General features: G+C 46.7%; 1 protein-coding gene across 5 annotated transcripts in view; it reads right to left on the reverse strand.

The window, feature by feature from the left end:
* Positions 1-17,759, reverse strand: part of Slc39a14 (solute carrier family 39 member 14) — a 46,436-nt gene that overhangs the window by 21,942 nt on the left and 6,735 nt on the right. For 2 of the 5 annotated variants that reach the window (XM_027390204.2, XM_027390203.2), the window contains exon 2: positions 4,148-4,224. The exons of 2 other annotated variants lie outside the window; for them this stretch is intronic. The gene's annotated coding sequence lies outside the window, so the exon portion shown is untranslated. Of the gene's footprint in view, positions 1-4,147; positions 4,225-10,607; positions 10,674-17,759 lie in introns of those variants that run through there. One more of the 5 variants, XM_027390205.2, reaches the window with a different exon arrangement.

Genomic DNA, 17,759 nt, shown 5'->3' on the forward strand with positions numbered 1-17,759 from the left:
GGAAGGGAGCCATTTTTCTACTTGAGGGACAACAGAACATCAGGCAGACACAGGCGGAGCCAAGCAGATTAGCACAGGATTCAAGGAAGACACTTCTGACTGTTGCCAGAACAGTGAGCCCACCAGACAACAAACATTACTTGCGAAGGAGACTGAGGCAGGAGAGCCATGAGTTTGGCCCAGCCTGGTCTCAATAGTTAAAATTCTACCTTAAAAAAAGGAAGGAAGGAAGGAAGGAAGGAAGGAAGGAAGGAAGGAAGGAAGGAAGGAAGGAAAAAGAACAAATCATAAAACAGGGCCTGGGCAGATAACCCAGTCTCCAGCACTCATGTAAAAGCCAGCTATGTGTGCTTGTAATTTCAGCACTGGGTCAGAGGATCCCAGGGCTTGCTGGCCAGCTAGGTAAGCTCCAGATTCAAAGGAAAACCCTTCCTCAAAAAATAATGCAAAGAACAATTAAGGAAGATGCCCAACCCTGACCTCTGGGCTCCATAGACACCCCTACCCATGCATGCACACACCCAGACATGTGCACAAATATACATGACACACTCATGCAGAATGAACATAAAGATAAAGACACACAACCAAAGGGAGGGCAGGAAAAGAGGAATCAAACGGTACCCCTGAGCCACTAACAGACTATGGTCGTCAGAAAACCAAATCTGCCAGTTACTCGGACCAGAAATACCAACAAAGGAAGCTTGAGAAAGCTACTCTAAATGGCCGAAAAACAGCCATGAAATTAAGCTGTAGCAGACAAAGACGTGCAACACAAAATTTCCCTAAAAAGAGGGAAAATGCCACCTGAAGATTGAAATAACCCACTGCACTCCAAAAACGTTCAAAACAGAGACAGACACTGCCTCATTCAGATAGAGAACTAAGAGACAAGACAAGATGTTTCCAGGATTCATAGGCTTTAAAAACAAAAAGGCTTTGGGGCTGGAACAGTGTTTCAGGGGTTAGAAGCACTGATGCTCTTGCAGAGGACAGGAGTTAGGTTCCCAGCATCCACAGGACAGCTCACAATCATCTGTAACTCCAGTTCCAGAGAATCCAACACCCTCTTCTGGCCTCCACACACATAATGCACACATAAGTTCACACAGGCAAACACACATACACATAAACTTTTAAATAAGGTGGGTCAGAGTGTCTGTGTGTGTGTGTGGGGGGGTGGGGGTAGCCCAGGCAGATTCGGAATTCATGGTCCTTCTGCCTTGCCTCCCAAGAGTAGGTGTACAGACGGATACTACCATGCTAGAGTTGAATATTTTTTTTTATGAGGGAGTTAATTCAGACTACTTTCATCTTCCCTACAGCAATATTCAGCATCAGAAGATAAACAGGAATGTCCGAACTATGACAGAAAAGCTCAGAGGTGCACACCTCTAATCCCAGCACTAAGGAAGCAGAAGCAGGAAAATCAGGAGTTCAAGGCTATCCTTGACTACATAGTGTGTTTGAGGCCAGTCTGGGCTACATGACCCTTTCTGGAGCAAAAAAAACAAACCAAACCAAAACATTATTCCTTGTTGAGACTTGAAGCCCAGGCTTGTAATCACAACTACTTAGGAGACTGAGGCAGGAGGATTATGAATTCAAGGCAAGCCCATGGGTCACAAAGTTGGTCCAAGGCTTACAAAGTATGTTTAAGACTGATTTAGTCAACCTATTTTGAAATTTAAAAAAAAGGGGGGGGTGGAAATAGAATTTGGCAGTAAACTGCTTGCCTTAGCAAGTGTGAGATCCTAGGTTCAACTCCTAGAACTTTAAAAAATTTTAAAAAAGTATTATCCCTTGCCAGGATCTCATTAAGCTAACAGGCAGAGATTCCCAAGCATGGAATTTCTTCCCTTGCCCCCCACCTCTCATACACACATAGAGAGAGAAAGAGACAGTGTGTGTGTGTGTGTGTGTGTGTGTGTGTGTGTGTGTGTGTGTGTGTGTGTGTGCGCGCGCGCGCGTGCGTGCTGGGGGGAGGTGCAAAGAAGAAATAAAAAGTTCAGGGAGTAAGCAAGCCTGCAAAAGTGCTGGCCTATAAGTCTGGTATGATGACCTGAGTTCAACTCCCAGAACTTATGTAAAAAAGTTGATTGTTGGGGCTAGAGAGATAGCTTAAGTTAAGGGCACTTGTTACTCCTACAGAAGACCTGTGGGTTCTATTCCCAATACCCACATAGTGGCTCACAATCATCTGTAACTCCAGTTCTTGGGCTCTGTGCCATCCTTGAGCTGACACAGGCACCACGTAGTACACATACATACAGGCAAAACACTCATAAAATAAGAATAAATCTCAAAAAAAAATGTTTTTGAAAGAAGTTTGATTTTAGTGGGGCCCACCTGTAATTCCAGCACTCATATATCAAGAGAGGCTGAGATAAGAGAACCACCCAGCATCTCATGGGCCAGCTAGCCTGGAGCACCCAATATACAGACCCAGGAGTCCCTGCCACAAAACAGATAGAAAGAAAAATCTGCCTTCTGACTTCCACAAATGAGCTGTGGCACACATTCACATACATACAAAAATAATAAAATTAGATTTTTTAAAAAGGGGATGCTTACAAAGACAGAAACCAGGGGTAGAAGAAATCCTTAAAAATAAAAAATCCAATAATGTAATAGCATCATCAGGGTGTGGGGGAAAGGGTATGGGGACAGTGTAAGAAGGCAAATGTCCTCCTTTGAAACAGAGCAAGAGTCAATAGGCACTGTCTAAAATGAAAACAAGTAATTACAGATGACTCATAAGCAATTAACTCTGCTGAGAGAAAATTCTCTCTTGCAAGTAACATATTTCTTTAAAATGTAATAATTCCCTTTAGTTTACTGCAGTTTCTTTTTCTTCTGTTGCAGTCAAAGAGATACGAAGTTTTCCATGCGAGTGTTTATATCTATTTCTCAATATCCACTTGTGTATGACTATGCCTGGAAGAATATTTGGAATATTGATCATGCATATTCTTTTTTGTTTGTTTGTTGGAGACAGGGTTCCTCTACATAGCCCTGGCTGTCCTTGAACTTGCAGAGATCAGCCTACCTGTGCCTCCCAAGTGCTGGGGCTAGAAGCCAGCACCACCATGGCCCAGCAAGAGGATGGATTCTCTGAGGCCTGGAGTTGATTTGGTTTTGCTTTGTTCTGCTTCAGCCTATTGATCTACCCCAGGCAGGGAAGTGCGAATGCAGCAATGTGAGAAAAGGCAGGAGCATCACCAGGGGGCAGAGGCTGGTTTCCTCCTTTCCTTTGAAACAGGGTCTCATGTAGCCTAAGTAGCCCTCAATTTGATATATCGCTGAAGCTGATCTTGAACTCCTGATATTTCTTTCTGCCTGAATGCTGGGATTCTCAGAGTCACGTGGACTTAAGCAGTGCCGGGGATCAACCTAGGGCTCTGAGCATAGTAAAGCAAGCTACATCCAGTCCAAACTTCCCAAGTACAGCATAAAACAGAGCCCTACAGAAACACTTGCTGACACCTCTGATTACAGTGTTCTTCTACAAACACTTCACTTTAATGTCCTCCATATTTATGACCAAACTAACAATGACACAGCCACCTGGGAAAGTCTCAGTATACAAAATTAGAAAGCTAGCAATTATTCTTTTTTCCATTTCCCTTTATGGAGCCAAGGGCCTCACATAACGCCAGGCAAATGCTCTAGCCACCGACAGTCTACAGCCTCAGCCCAAGCAGAGCCTTGCAGCCCTACAGTAAGGTAAATACTGTCTCTGGAGTTCAGAGAGCTTCAAGGAAAACTATGGTGGCGCAGCTCTTTGATCCCAGACACTCAAGTGACCCGAGGCAGGAGGGTCTTAAGTTCAGGAGTAAGTTCAAAGACGGCCTAAGCAACTCAGTGGGACCTTGTTATAAGACACGGGTGAAGTGTACATGCCTGCAATTCCAAGCATTTGGGAGGCAGAGGCAGGAAGGTCAGGAATTTAGGGCCAGCTCTAATCACATCCTATATGGAGGCTAAACTTGGGCTACAAGAGGTCCTGTCTCACCTCCACTTCCCCCAAAACAGACACCCACTCCACCCCCAAAAAAGACTAAAAATGTCCTAGGATTGATCTCCCTTCCCCAGTACCACAAAAAAGGAAAGGGGAAGGGGTGGTGGTAACTGAGGTGATACACACCTGTAATCCCAGCCGTCAGCAAACAAGCAGGGGGATTGCTTCGAATTCAAGGGCAGCCTAGGCAACGAAGGGAGATCCTGTGAAACAGAAGTAAAAAAGAAGTAAACCATCCTGTCTCGGTCCCTATCCATTCACTGAATGAGCATGGTCCAGAGGCCATACACGCCCAGGACAAGCTGTCCTAGGAAAGAGGTGATGAACAGTAAAGCTTGAATATAGCCTTACCACCCAGTCCAGGTATTCAATGGCTGTACTATTCCATTCCCTCCAACCCAACCACTTCACAGTGGTTCCTTCCTTAGTTCCTGTTCCAGGACCTGAACCCCAAGCTACCCCATGCCAAAGACCACCCAGGGTGGGAGACTTCCACACAGTACAAGAGGGGCAGGGGCCCATTCATTCACCCCAAGAAACATCAGGCTGCTAAAAGGGGAAGGATGAAAGAAAGAAAGAAAAAAAAAGTCAATGATAACCCAGAAGCAGGAAATAAAGGTCAATGGTAACCCAGAAGCAGGGAACAAAATCAGAACCAGTAGCCTGGGGCTCACCACGAAAATATCTGCTGATCTCCCCTTGTGTGTGTGAGCACAGTAGAGAGGGGTTATACGGCTGGAGATCGGAGATCAGGGCCTGGAGCAGCCGGCATGGGCTAGAACAGGAGGGCGTATTTAGCCCTGAGCTGAGCCTGGAATGAGCTTAATGACAGCCAAGCCCAGTGGTGGAGCCAGGACAGGGGAGGGAAAAGCACACGTCAGGGCTCAGGGGCAGCCAGAAACCTGGGTCTAACAAAGCCAGAATTTCCAAAATTTCTTCAGGCAGGGGGAGACAGGGAAGGAGCCCAGGGGAGCCAGCCACCGCTTCCCGCCAAAGCCTGGGGGAAAGTTGCTCCTAATTCCATCACCAATTCCCAGACATCTGATTGCAAAAGTGTGGCCTGTTGTTCACTACTGTTTGCCAGACCACAGTGTCCCACATGTGGCCTAAGTAACAGCGGTGCTGACTGAATCTATTACCTGCTTAAGCAAAGGCTTCCGGCTTGTTATTCAGGGTCAAATAAGAAGCAAAGCTTAGTAACTAAATCAGAAAGGTTTCTTCTCACAAATATCTCAATTACTGCCTCTTCCAGGGGGTCATGTCCCACTCTTAGCTCTCCAACTATTTTAGATACTGTATTTCTTGGTCTTCCAACAAGCCTGGTTAACTAGATTTTTGTTCCTTAAAGGCAAAGAGGGTCGTCTAGTATCCCTTTGTCAACATGAGCCTGATGAGCCTGGCACGGTGCTGGGCACACAAAGGCTAGACACAGAGAATTTCTGATCAAAGATGAGAAATTTAAACTCCGGCTTACCAATGTCTACAAGGTCCCTACAACCCAACACCCCCTTCTACAGACATTCTGTGTCCCTAGATGTCCCCACAGATCACATGAAGTCAGCTGTCAGGACCATCTGTTGTTCGTTCCTTTAAACCATTCTCTTATCATAAACACATACACACAAATGTACAAACACATTTGTTTTGTCTTTCATTTTTCATAATGGATTTTGCTATGTTATGAAACCCTAGCAGTTCTGGTACTTAGCATGCAGCCAGGCTAGACTTGAACTCATGGCAATCCTCTTGCCTCATCCTACTAAGTGCTAGGATTGTGGGTAGGCACCATCACATTGGGTACTTCACATACATTAAATAAACTAAGAACTAGTTTATATTTACCAAACCTAAAACAGTTCCAGCCCAGCATACACCAGTTCTCAAAAGAAGAAAAATAAGGAGTTCAAGCCTGACTTCAGTTATACAGCAAGTCCGGCATGTGAGATTATCTCAATAAATAAATAAATAGATAAATAAATAAATAGCAAAGAAAACAAAAACCTACCTTATCCCAAGAGTTCATTCATTCAAGAAATGGTTACTTCCTGCCATTGACCAAGAATGTGAGTCCCTGAGATGCAAATGACAGCAGGTACCTTCCCTCACACAACAGGGAAGGTAAGTCCTGGACACAAAACTTAGCAGGATGACAAAGCCAAGGATAATGGGCAGCTCAAAGGTTACCTGATCAAACCCAGCCAAGAGAGATTCCACACAGGCTATTAAACGGCCCTGACACTCATCAGAACAGATGAACAACCGGGCTCTAAGCTGAGCTCCCAGGGCCTACTCCTGAGATCGTGTTGCTGAATTATGTTGCAAGGGGCTGCTACTCAGGCATCTGGTAGCTATGGCATTGAGATATCCCTGTCAGGGAACCATTCCAGCGAAACAGATGTCTTCTAGTCTATCCTAAGGAAGAGAAGACCCAGCCTCTTCTTACAAAACGATTACATATGTGATGAGCACATCTAACTGGCAGAGCCTGAGTCACACCGGGAATTTGAGTAGCACAGGATATCTGAGTAGAGTCTGGTTTTGTTTTCTTATGCAATGCTAAGGCCCTAACCTAGAGCTCCATGCATGTTAGCACTTTACCAGTGACCTACACTCCCAGGGCATGAATTGGTTTGGTTTTGTTTTCGAGACAGATTTTCCCCGTGTAACAGCTCTGGCTGTCCTGGAACTCACTTTGTAGACCAGGCTGGACTCAAATTCAAAAAGATCCGCCTGCCTCTATCTCCCGAGTGCTGGGATTAAAGGCGTGTGCCACCACCACCCAGCCGTGTATTTGTTTGTTTGGTTTTTTTTATTTTATGTGTTTGCCCGAATGTTTGTCTGTGTACTGTGTGCATGCGGTGCTTGCTGAGGCCAGATGAGGACATCCAATCCTCTGGGACTGGAGTTACAGATTGGCTGTGAGCCACCATGTGGGTGCTATGAATGGAACCCAGGACCTCTGAAAGGACAGCTAGTGCTGTTAACCACTGAGGCATCTCTCCAACCACAGAATGTGTGATTTTTTTTTTTTTTATTATTCTCTACCCTTAGTAGGCTGAGCCATCATTTATTTTCCAAAGTAAGTACATTATGGACAGAACAGGACAGTAGGAATAAACTACCAGTTAGGTTAACACAGCATCTAAGGAACAAGTTATTGTATACCCCCCACCACAGACAATTGATGGAAAACATAACAGAAAATCACCCTGGTGCCAGAGGCCAGGAGGGCTCCCCTGAAGGAAAGTTCAGCACCCCAGAGCATGTAGAGCATGTTGGGGAGGGGTTAGAACAGTTTATGAAGCTGTAGCCATTCTTAGGGACTCAGTGAAGATGGTGCATCTAGAACTTGAAGTCCCCATGGCTAGATACGCAATAGGTCACGCGGGGAGAGAATTACAGGCTATTAACATGGGCCTTGAAGGAGTCAAGGAAACATCCGGTTTAGTTGTGGTGGGAATCAAACTCAGTCTCAAGCATGCTAGGCAAGTGTTCTGCCATTGAGCTATACCTATAGCTCCTTCCTTCCTTCCTTCCTTCCTTCCTTCCTTCCTTCCTTCCTTCCTTCCTTCCTTCCTTCCTTTGATTTGTTTATTTGCAGTCTCTGGCTGGGATCTCACTACGTAGTCTAGGCTAGCCTAGAATTCCTGTCAACCCTCCTGCCTCAACCACCAAAGAGCTGGGAGCATGGGCATGAGCTATTAGGGCTGGCATTCAAGTGTTTTTACTATATCTGCCTGGGTGCATCATGGAGAGTAGGCAGGAGGCAGACAGAAGAGGAGCAGGAGATTAAACAATGGGCTCTCTCACAGACGTCCAGGTGAAAACAGAACCACTTTGGTCTAACGGACAAAAGTTCTTTGTGTTGGCTTCAGAACTCAGAATTCTGCAAATAGAGTTAGAAAAGAGACCACCCCCAAATTCAGGCTAAGACAAGTTAGCTCAACCATCCTGCTGCAACAGGTAGGCAATTTAAGAAACATGCACTCAGGGTCTGCAGTAAAACATACCCCCAAGGGCCTTTGGCTGCACTGCTTGGTGAATGGCCAAGACTACCTGCCCGAGCACCCCTGCCCCCAAGCCCCTCCATTCTTGCAAGCCAGATCAAGCCCAGATCTTCCTCAAAGGCTCTGGCTGGCCAGTCTCCATAGCTGGGACAGCCTGGCATCCCATCATTAGCTGAGGGAATGTGTTTTTAAGTGTATGATCTTCACCTGAGAACCTGCTGGAAGGGTGAATTCTCAGCACATACAGGCAAACTGGAAACTCGGTTGGCCCAGCAGTGTGGGTTTTCCTTGGGGCTCTGGCAATGTTCCTGGACTCTAAAGCCCCAGGCTTGCCACTCCACTTCCATGAAAACCAAAGGGGCAATAAGAAGGACACATGGCCCTTCCCACCCAGCATCCAACCTTCCTGACCGGTCACTGCTTGCTCAAGCACCTGGACACCCTGTGTTCATGAGAAAGAGGGCTACTGAAGAAAGTAAAGAAAAATACTTACTTCCAAACTGGGGAAGAAGGCAGCAGAGAGAGACAGAAATGACATCCACTGACCCTAAATTTTCTCCCACCTACCCAGTCTCTTACATAGCACACTCTCTGGCCAAGGTCATGGCCTGCCAGCGAGTCACTGATTACTAAGCTGTAAGGCCTTCCCACATCCTCTGCTTCCTCACTGCATGACCACAAACCAGAGCATCTTGCTTCCTAAAATCCCAGGCACCAAACAGAAACCAATCCACCTACTGCCGCTCACTCCAGCCGCTTGGACCCTCCTTCTTCACTTCCCTGCACTTGTCTGTCTGGTAGTCAGGGTTCTCTCCCTTTAGGATCCAGCCTACCTTCTACCTACCTTCATCTGCTATTATTCTTTCCTGGTCTCTGGTCTCCAAGCAGAAAAAAGTGTATGCTCGCCCTACCTATCCACAAGATGAGGAGGAATGAGGGGGTCTTGTAGAAATTCTGTCTCTACTCTATTCCAGTCCTCCCCAGCACGGCCTCATCTCAGCCAGACCCAGTCTCACCTTCTTCTTTGTCTCAATGTCATGGCACTTAGAACAACAGGCTTATACTTCATGTTAACTGCCTTGGCTATTTCTTTTTTCTTTTTTCTCTTTTTGGTTTTTCAAGACAGGGTTTCTCTATGTAGCTTTGGAGCTTATCCTGGCACTCGCTCTGGAGACCAGGTTGGCCTCAAACTCACAGAGATCTGCCTACCTCTGCCTCCCTAGTGCTGGGATTAAAGGCGTGCGCCACCAATGCCCGGCTTGGCTATTTCTTAACAATCCAGGAGGTTGGCAGGACCTTCACTGAGTACTTGCATATAAAGTGTATGAAGGGAGATGCTTCTATACTCTAGCACTGCAGAAAGTTTTGACTTCACCATGGACTCACTGGTAAGATCATGGGGGACAAGAGAATCAGCACAGTAGCATCTTCTAGAAGTTCCCTGTGGTGAAACAGGGCAGAGGAGACCATGAAGGCCCTGGTGTGCGCCCCCACCCCCACCCCCCACCCCCACCCCCCAGTCCTGACCAGAGCTCTGCAGAGAAGCTGTCAAGTACAAGCACAGATGGGTTCCAGAGCGAGGTTCTGGTTCATCTCACACAGAGGGCAGATCAGCACATGCAATCAATTGGGACCACATAAGCAAACCTGCTGACACACTGCCATCTCCAGGCAATTGGTACAGAACTGAGTTCCCTAACAGGGCAGCTATCTCTGCATGTATTTCCACTCCCTCCCCGACCTCCCACAAACTGCTTGCCTATTAAAAAAGGATCAGCATTCTAGCCAGACTTAAGAGCTTACTCTTTCCAGCTAACACTAACCCTAGCTCCAGTATGGGTAATTTTCAAACACAGAGACGAAAGAAACAGACACTAAAACAGTTATAGGTGCTGGAGACACAGCCTAGTCAGTAAATGCTTGCCTTGCAAGCATAAGAACCTGAATTCAATGCCTAGAACAAGTGTAAAAGGAGCCCAGGTGTAGGGACATGTGCTATAGAGGTGGGGGCAGGTGGATCCCTGAGGCTCAATGTCTGGCTAGGGTACACAACTTGAGAGACCCCTTCAAAAAAAAAAAAAAAAAAAAAAGGTCGAAGGCTGGAAATGGCTCTGTGGTTAAGAGTGTATGCTGCTTTGCAGAGAACCAGAATTCTGCTCCCAAGATCCACACTGAGCGATTGAAAATTGCTCATCACTCCAGGGTGTCTAGCACTCCTTCTGGCCTCCATAGGTACCTACACTCCCATGTACATACACATATAACTAAAAATAAATAAAATCAGCCAGGTGGTGGTGGCACATGCCTTTAATCCCAGCACTCTGGAGGCAGAGGCAGAGGCAGGTGGATCTCCACAAGTTCAAGGCCAGCCTGGTCTACAAAAGGAGTTCCAGGGCACCCAGAGCTGCTACACAGAGAAACCCTGTCTTGAAAAAGCAAAAAAAAAAAAAAAAAAAAAAAAAAAAAAAAAAAAAAGAGTGGGTAACACCTAGATAATAACATCCCAGGTTGTCCTCTGGCCTCCACACACACAGGTACACACAAGCACATATACTGGTATACATGGTATACATACTTACAACACACTGAAGAAGGTAAGTATAGAAGCAACATTCATCAAAAAGCCCGTGGACAGCCCAGAGGCCCCTGAGCCAGAGGTAGGCAGAAAACCTTCAGGAACCTGTCAGGAAAGTAGACGTGAGCAAGCGCACACAGAGAGCTTTTAACAATGGTTGTCCACTGACAGAGCCATCTGTAAGGGAACCCTTCTAGGAAGCCTGGAGAGCCTGAGTCTGGAGCACTGCACTGGCAACTTCTGGTGCCAAGTCCCCAGCTAAGTTTTCATAGTAACGCTAAAGGAGCAGGAGAAATTGGAGAAGAAATGTTAACATGTTGGTTCTCGAAAAATCTGTGACCTGGCCTTCTACTCGGCACCTGGCCAGCTTCTGTCAGAGTCCTCTCTTTTTGACAGTGTAACAAATACATACAAACATTAAAAACTTAATCAAAGTGGTACTTCATCAGACTGATCACATAATGTTCTTGGCTTTAACCCAGTTCATGTTCTCTCAGCAAAACTAGAATGAAATTCTACTCTTTTCCTGGGCTTTAAAAGCTATTGTGCTAAGCCAGGCACAGTGGCCCACACCTTTAATCCCAGCACTTGGAAGGCAGAGGCGGGTGGATCTCTGAGTTCGAGGCCAGCCTGGTCTACATAGTGAGTTCCAGGACAGCCAGAGTTACGTAGTGAGACCCTGTCTCAAAACAAAACAATACAGGAGATGGGGTAACAATAGGTAGCTCCCTCCCTTCTCCACATCTCTGAGAACAAAGTGCCCAGAGTGGCAGCCATCTGATAATATCACCAAAAAATAACATTTTACTTTCCCCCCATGGTAGGGGAAATATAGGGAGAGCTCCACAGGCTGTTCCTAGAATTCCTCAGCTGCTCATGGAAACTCTGAGTTTTTCCTCCCATTACGTACAAAACCCCGTCAATGTGCCAGCTACACAGCATTGCTGGGGGAGGGGGCGGGGGTGGCTGCCCGGAAGAGAGAGTGGACAATATTCAAGGTCATAGCTGCACACACAGAAGGCAACTCACCCGTGGTCAAGGTCTCCGTCATGGGTCTGCTGGATGTCAGAGGGTGTCAGGAGAGGGAGGTGCAGAAACAGAAACACACGGGGACTTTGTTCCTAGGGCTGGACAGGCTGTCCCGTGGGGCATTTTGGTCAGTTGCCCGGGGCCTGGGGGAGTGGGGTGACTGTACTTTTTGCACCTTTCTGGGAAACGGGATGGGAATAGTCATGGCTTGCTGCCCTGGAAACCACCCAGGGCCCTGGCTATCCTGAGAACTTGCCCAGCCTGCCCCATGCAAAGTGCCCCATCACTGGGGAAATAGCAGTACAATACCCAAAGGCTAAAGATGTTCCATAGATCAGGGATGGCAGAGCATGGGACCAATTCTCAGGGAACAGAGCCAGTCTCCCTGAAGGCCACCAAGGCTGCAACTAGCCCCCCAACCTTTGTACTTTGTTCTCTAAGAAAACAAGTGTTTCTCAGGGCTGGCAAGGGAACCCTCTGACTTCCAGGAAAGGCCAGAGAAAGCATCCATAGTACAGGGCTCTCCTGACTGGCAGAACAGTTTTGGGCTTCCAGAAAAACAAAAAAAAAAAAGAAAAAAAAAAAAAAGAAAACACCATAGCTGGTTAGGCCAGACACCCTCCCTAACAGGAGATGGCAGCCCCCATGCCCCACCCCCATCCCCAGCAAGACATGTGCACAAACTATAAGAGATTAAAAAGGGGTCTCACCAAATGGATGGAAGGGAGAGATCCGGGAGCAAGTTAGCAGAGGCCATATTTAACAATTATTTATTTTAGTTTGGTAACGTGCATGCCAGGCAAGCACTAACCACCACATTATGTTCCTGACCCTCTTTTTATTTTTTAAGACACTATCTCAAACATCAGGTAACCCTGCCTCTGCTTGGAAAGTGACTGGAATTACATGCCCGTGCTGTTAGGCCCAGAACAAATATTGGATAAGGGGTTAAGTACCACTTATTCAAAAGTCTCATAGAGACCAGGTTGTAGCCTCCTGCCTCCACCTCCTGGGACGATAGGCATGTGGCTTCACAAATGCTAGGCAAGCATGCTACCACTGAACTGTGTTTGCAGCCTTTTCATTTTTTGCACGTTTATTTATTTTTATGTATATCTGTGTGTGGACCTATGTGCCATGGTGTACATGGAAGTTCATCCCCTCCTTCCATCCCGTGTGTTCCAGAGATCCAGCTTGGGTTACCACATCTGGAGGCAAATGTCTCCACCCATTACTGGCCTTGCATTTTATTTTATGACTCTCAGTGTGACCAGGCATTCTCAGGTTTGCAAACAGTTATGTTTTTGTTTTCCCAATTGCCTACTACTCCCCTCTCCTTGTTTCTGCTAAAATACAAGCATCTCTTTCTTGGTGCTTTATTTAAGAGTTCATTGCTGAGGCTGGAGAATAGCTCACGTTAGCTTTTTTTACTGCTTTCCCAGAGGACTGGTTCAGTTTCCAGAGCCCATGTTGAGTGGCTCACAACTATCTGCAACTCCAGCTGAACGCACCTGGTACCCTCTGACAGCCTCGAATGCACGAGCAAGCATGTGCTCTCGCATGCGCACACGCACGCGCACACACACACACACACACACACACACACACACACACACACACACACACACACACACAGCCTTGATGTTTAAAGAATCTGTGCCCCTTATTCCAGGAAAAAAAAAAAAAAAGATTTCATTGTGTATTAACCTTTGGTCACATGTTCAAATGTTTTCCTAATTATTTCCTTTTAAATTTTGCTCAACTGGAATTGGTGACTTACTCTTCTATCTTTTTATGTATTTATTTTCATGTATTTGTATGTGTGCTTGTATGAGTTCATGTTCACCATGTGCAGGCAGCAGCCCAAGGAGGGTACTGTATCCCCTGGAAATGGAGTTGCTATCATGGAGTACTGGGAATCAAACCCAGGTCCTCTGCAAGAGCAGCCAGTGCTTTTTAATCACTAAGCCATCTTTCCAGCTCCTGGTGACACAATTATCAGAGGTCAAAATACAACTTCTCCTAAAGTTTCTGCTCTTACTAGCATGATTACAAAACTTTCCCCAAACTAGGCACGGTGGTACATATCTGAAACCTCAGCTCTGGGGAGCAGAAAGCGGGAAGATCAGCACCAAGTCAGGGCTACCCTAGGCTACACAGCAAGTTCCAACCAGGGCCACAGAGAGACTGATTCAAGAAAAGAAACAAACAACAACAACAAAACCTTTCTACCATGTAATTATAGACAAGTATATTTGAATTTCTTGCATTTAAAAACTTCAATCTCTAATTCACCCAGAATTTAGTTTGGCCTAAGAGAATCTAATTTTTTTTCTTAATAAATACCTGGTTACCCCAATATTGCTAAAGCACAGCTTACCTCCTTCCTAATGCGCATGTGGAGTTCAGGGCTTGGGAACCAGGGTCCTGGGGACCAAACTCAAGTCACCAGGCTTGAAGTCAAGAGCATTTACCCACTGAGCGATCTTGTCAGCCCCCCAACTTTTTTTTACCTTTTCTTTTTTTGAGACAGGGACTCTATGCATCCCTGGCTGTCCTGGAACTCACTACGTAAACCATGTTGGCCTCAAACTCACAGAGCTCTACCTGCCTAGGGATTAAAACCCACCTGCCTATGAGACTAAAGGTGTGCACCACCACAGGCTTTTTTTTAAAAGTTTTATTTTGAGACATGAGATAGGATCTTGCTTGCTTATTGAGGCCCTAGATTGAATCCCCAGTATTGCCCCAAACACACAGACAAGTCACAATGCACCAAAGACAAGCAATCTAAGGGTACAACAGCAAGGACCGTTAACATGAAGGTAATCCGAGAAAGAACAATATACAAAGGTTAAGAGTTAGGAGGCTCTGGGCCAGAGAGATGGCTCAGTGGGGAAAAGCACTGTGACACAAGCCTGGCAACCTGGGTTCAGTCCCTGGAGCCCATATAAATGGGTATATGATCTCTTATCTCCACATATGTGCCATGGCAAACATGCCCCCCATCATGCATACACATATAAAATAATGCTCAATGAAAAGAAGATGTAAGAGTGCTCTGAGGCACACAGACCCCTCTGCCTGAGTCCTGACTCTACATTATCAGCTTCAAGGATCTAAGTGAAGACACAAACCAAAGGGACTTAGGTACCTGGTAGAGAAAAGCCAAGGTTGTTAACAGGCCCTTCCTCAGGGTAGCTGAGAAAAGTGATGGGGAATATTAAATATAGTACCTGCTACACAGAAGCCACCCAATAAATGTTAATTATCTGGAGACAGAATAAAGTGGACAGAATGAAGGTACAGCTCAGAGCTAGAGCACTCAAGTGGTCCCTCAGCATCAGCCCTAGACTTCCTACAGGAACACTCCGCACTCGGGGTCCTTTGGAACACTGGTTCAGCAGAGCATCTGATCCAGAAGGCCAGGCCTTCCTTCAGACCTGAGGCCTTCAGACCCAGGAGGCAGGGGCCTGGGGTTGGGCTCTGAGCCAGAGCATCCAGGCCAGCATTCTGCCTCGGGGCTCAACAGAAATATCCTCCTCCCTCCTCTTTTTCATAGCTCCATGAGCCAGGTTTTACAAAGGCTGTCTCCTTGCATTCTAAGCTGAATGGTACCCCCCAGATCACCTTTCTCTGAAACCTTAGAATGTGATCCCAGTAGGAAATGGGGCCTCTGCTGATGAAGTCAGGTGAGGATCTTAAGAGGAAACCATCGTGGTATCTGGATGGGCCCTAAATCCAATGACTTGTCATTGTGGAGAACGGAGAGGAGATGGGGGCAGACAAACACATGCTGAATTTGGGGAGGCTGTATGAGGTCTGAAATAGAGGCTGGGGTAATGCAGCCACAAGCCAGGAACTACCAAAAGCCGCCACCCCCACCCCGCTGTCGCCACCTACCCACAGCACCCCACCCCACCCCACAGAAGCTAGAAAGGACAGGAAGGATTCTTCCAAGAGCTGTTGCAGTAGAGTCCCACCCACCCACACTTGATTTCAGACTTCCCGCCCCTGGAACTTTGAGAGAATAACACTGCTGTGGTTTGAAACCATCAAATCTGTGGCAACTTGTCAGGAAAACTAAAACAAGGTAAATACTTCGGTGCTGGAATCACAGCTGGATCACCTTAGTAGTGTTCTAGGATGTCATGACCCTTGCTTTATTTGCGGGCAGAACCTGTAAATGACACCGCAACCCTGTGTTTGGATTGCACCTCCTGAAGAGAGGGAGGCTGCTGCTGGTGGTTGACACACAGGAAGCAAGAGTGGTGGATGTACTTGGCAGCACGTAGGAAGTGGAGTTAGGAGAATCAGGAGTTCAAGGTCATCCTCAGCCACATAGTAAATTCAAGGCCAGTCTGGGTTATAGGAGACCCGGCCCCAAAAGTAAAAAGGGGGAAAAAGAGCTGGGAATGTACCTCCATCGGTAGAGTGCTTGCCTAAGATAAACAAAACCGTGGCTTCAATCCCAACCACAACGGAGGATCAGAAATTCAAGGTTTGAGGCCAGCCTATGATACCTGAGAACCTATCTCAAAACAAAAACAAAACAAAAGATAGAAGAAAATGGGACGGGGGTTTCTAAGAACTGAAAGTGGTCCCTGGCTAGCAGACAGAAGACGGGAATCCATCCTACATCTGCTTTTTCCCAACCCTGAAAGCCACCCTTCCAGAAAAGAAATATGGTTGGCGCCTTGATTTTAGCTTTGTAGGACCCTCAGCAAAGAAGCCAGTCAATCAATTGCTCGGATCAGCCAACAGAGATGGCAATCACAAAACAGGTTGTGGTAAGGACCTATCTGTGTGACACTAGTATGCTTGCCTGTTTTCATAGACACCACCACACAATCATTTCCCAGAGTTATGATGGCAGACCCCAAGCAGGTCTCTGAGCTCCTCCCTATTCTGCAACTTCCATTAGCCCATGCTACCAACAATGTAAGCGCGGGACCACTAGAGCAGAGGGGGTGGGGAATATGACTATGACTGTTGTCAAGTAGTTCTCACCCAAGTGGCCATTCTGCCTTTATAGCATCAGGATACAGTGTGTTCTGTGAGTTAAAATAATTCTGAAGCCGCGACATCAACAAGACTCTTGCTCAGGACAGATGCAAAGCCAGGCAAGTGTCACACGCCTACAAATCCAGCACTGGGGACACGGAGGCACAAAGATCTCTGAGTTTGAGACCAGCCTGGTTTAAGCAGAGACCCCCATCTCAAAAGACAGATGCTGACTGGGGGATGGCGCAGCAGCTAAGAGCACTGGCCCCAAGCCTGACGACCTGAGTTCCACTTTCAGAACCCGGAAGGGAAGGCGAGAATCGGTTCTAGCCAGGTGTTCTCTGACCTCTGCACAGGTGTGTGCGTGAACACACACAATCGATGTACAAAGAAAACTTTGAAGGACGTGGCTGTTGCTTACTATCTTCACTGCTGAGTCAGCACACTCTGCTGAGTTCTAACTCAAAAGTATACATATTTTTTCCTTTTCCCTTTCTATCTTTTCTTTGGATACCAGCCAAAAATAAAAATAAAAACAAAAACAAAAACCCAAGCAAACTTGGCCTAAAAAGTCAGGCTCTTTTTTTCTGAAGACCCTCCCCACACCCTTTCCACAGCTGCTTGTAAATGTCTATAGCTGGAATGTCCAAAGACGTGAGTTTCTTCCTCTTCATCCCTTCCTTCCAACAAGTGTCAGTTCTGTAGCTCAACTGTCCCGTTTTTCTCTCAAACTCTAATAAAATGGTCCTTGAGCTTTTAAGGGAGGAAGGGAGGGAGGGAGGGAGGGAGGGAGGGGAGGGAAGGAGGGAGGGAGGGAGAGAGGGAGGGAGAGAAAGGCAGATGCAAGTGGCGGGAAGAGCCATGAGGGCACAGTGGGGCAGTCAGAAGGGACTATGTCCTCGGCATTCACTAACCCTGATGCCACTGTAGGTACATATGTCCATGTTAGGCAGGGACACTGGCCCCTACGTCTGGATTCTATCATCAGGAAGGTCAGTGAAGTCAAATCTACAGTCCACACAGAGGCGTGTGGTGAGGTCAGTGTCAGGAGAAGAGAAGCGCTATCAACAGATAACCTACAACCCGACAATCTGACAGGGGCTGAGAGCTTTTCACCGTTGAA

Source organism: Cricetulus griseus (assembly GCF_003668045.3).
Source record: "Cricetulus griseus strain 17A/GY chromosome 1 unlocalized genomic scaffold, alternate assembly CriGri-PICRH-1.0 chr1_1, whole genome shotgun sequence".
In the NCBI taxonomy this organism is placed as follows: domain Eukaryota; kingdom Metazoa; phylum Chordata; class Mammalia; order Rodentia; family Cricetidae; genus Cricetulus; species Cricetulus griseus.